The sequence below is a fragment of the Silene latifolia genome, chromosome Y (assembly GCF_048544455.1).
Source record: "Silene latifolia isolate original U9 population chromosome Y, ASM4854445v1, whole genome shotgun sequence".
NCBI classification, from domain to species: domain Eukaryota; kingdom Viridiplantae; phylum Streptophyta; class Magnoliopsida; order Caryophyllales; family Caryophyllaceae; genus Silene; species Silene latifolia.
This window is the reverse complement of record NC_133538.1, coordinates 354710134-354712550: the sequence shown is the minus strand read 5'-3', so window position 1 is coordinate 354712550 and position 2417 is coordinate 354710134.

The window sequence follows — 2417 nt, the reverse complement described above, 5'->3', positions numbered from 1 at the left end:
ATTTCTGCTAAAGGTTGCTTAACTTAACTTGGTAGACGCCAGGATTATAATGACGAACGCTGGGTTCCTAAAGGCGGACGTTGTTGGCTGCTGCTGGGGACCAGATGACAGACGCTGGGAACCAGATGGCTGACATTGGGATCCTGCTGGCTGACGCTGGGGAACATATGGCAGACACTGGAATCCTGCTGGCGGATGCTTGGGAGTAGACGCTTGACACTAGGGACCAGGTGGCAGACGCTGGGGACCTAATGGTAGACACTGGGATCCTGCTGGGAGAAGACGCCTGAGACTAGGACTCCTGCTGGCGGATGTTGGGGAGCAGACGCCTAACACTAGGATCCTGCAGGCGGATTCTAGGGAGCAGATGCCTGACACTGGAATCTTGCTGACAGCTGCTCAGGAGGAATAGTTTCCACCTTCCCTTACCATTCTTTTATTTGGTCACCAAGAGTGAATCTGGTAGTTGGCAGAAGTTTATTGTGCACTTGTTATGTAGGTGATACCTGCAAAATGTTAGTAATGCAATGCATGTGCATATGAGGACCCTCGAATGTATGATAAGGGAAATAGTATGCTGTGTAAGCAATGTCAATCATGACTATATGTTTATTCTTTGTCTGCGGGGACAAGACATGTTTTGAAGGATGATAAATATATGTGCCCCTGGCCAAGTTGTAGGAGTAACTGTTAAGTCATTCTAGGACGTATCTTTAAGTAAGTTTATCGTCGTTCTAGGACCGTTGAAATGTTTTGGGGACTTGACTTTGTAAGGTACAAGTCTTTATAAGTGTTTTCAAATACTTTGTCTGTCGTGTCTGCCCAGGGAGCAGATTTAGACTTTGGATGGCTGTCGTGTCTACCTAGGGGGCAAATTTAGACTTATGAACATCGTCGTGTCAACCCAGGGGGCTGATTTAGAATTTCCGAAGGTGGTTGTGTCAACCCTGCGGGCTGATTTAGACCTGTCATGTCAACCCAGGGGCTGATTTAGACTTAGCTAGCTCTCATGTCAACCCAGGGGGCTGATTTAGACTTACGCTGCATTTGACTACTTATCCTTGTTCATGACGCAAGGTGTGTTCATCATGTTTAAAGCCAACATGGCTATGTCTTAGACAAGTTTATCGTCATTCTAGGACCAATGGAACGTTGCAGGATCCTGGTTGCTCAGAAATCCCTACGGTCCTTATGTTTTTGCATGTATGCTGGGGCCCTGACTACATCGTGTACTCTATGTCGATAGCTATCTTGGGGGTGGTATCCGGGGTAGCTGCATGAGCTCTGAGCTGTAGGCCAAGCTCCCCTTCGTATGTTCCACGAGCTGCCTCGTAAGGGTGCCTTTACTGAGGAACTAGGTTAGACATGTTAGAGTGTCGTGTGCCTTGTCACCCCGCGTTCAAAGTTGAAAGTCCTGCTGGCAAGACTCTTAATGTACCATAAAAGTTAGTGCCCAAAGTGGTAAATCAAAGAACCAAAAATAGAAAAATTAAAAGCCTAGTAAAGCGATGTGAAGTACCTAGCGCTATCTCATGGGGTTCCAGAGCAACCATGGACACAGAAAGCTACAGACCACACAGCTCGAATAGTAGTTTCAGAAATTAGAGAAAATTCTACTTGTTATCAAAAGTGATACCTCTTTATGTGGAGTATGTTCCATGGCTCGTCCATTAATTAACTTTGTACGGTCACTGACTTATACGCACCACGTCCAACAACGCCTCCAACCTGGTATGGAGATTTCCATCAGGGGGATTGTCTGCCTGTCTAGGTGGTTGTATACCTTTAAGGTGATTGTATGCCTTTCTAGGTGGTTGTACACCTTCAAAGAGATTCTATGCCTGTCTAGGTAGTTGTACACCTTCAAGGGGATTGTGTGTCTGTTTAGGTGGTTGTACACCTTCAAGTGACTATATTGTCCTTTGCTGATTTGTTCCGCCCTGTCATCTCCACCTGGTTCTATTCCCCTTTCATACATTCATGCCTCTGGGTGGGAACCAGAACATCTGGTGGTATTACTACCTCTCCTCCGAACACCAGGTTGTAGGGTGTTTGAACTGTTCTTTAAGTTTCTGCACCCAGTTTCTTTCAGTTTTCATTTCAGGTTCTCAATAGCGATTCAGCTTGTCCATTGGACAGCTTGTTTCTAGCTGCCATGCGGAATATGTATTCTTTGCCCCCTGCATAATTTTCACAACTTGGGTGTGGAGGACATGCACTTCTGCTTGTCATTTATACCTGGCTGGTGGCATCATATCTGCTGCTGCGATTTTTTGCTTTGGGAAACTGATGTAAGGATGTGTTCTGTAGCATTTGATACGTGCATTTTATATAGTCTTTATAAGCCTTTTATGCACGTATTTCTATGCGATTCTCGTGGTTCTATGCTACGAAATGCTCCAAATATTCTACTTTGG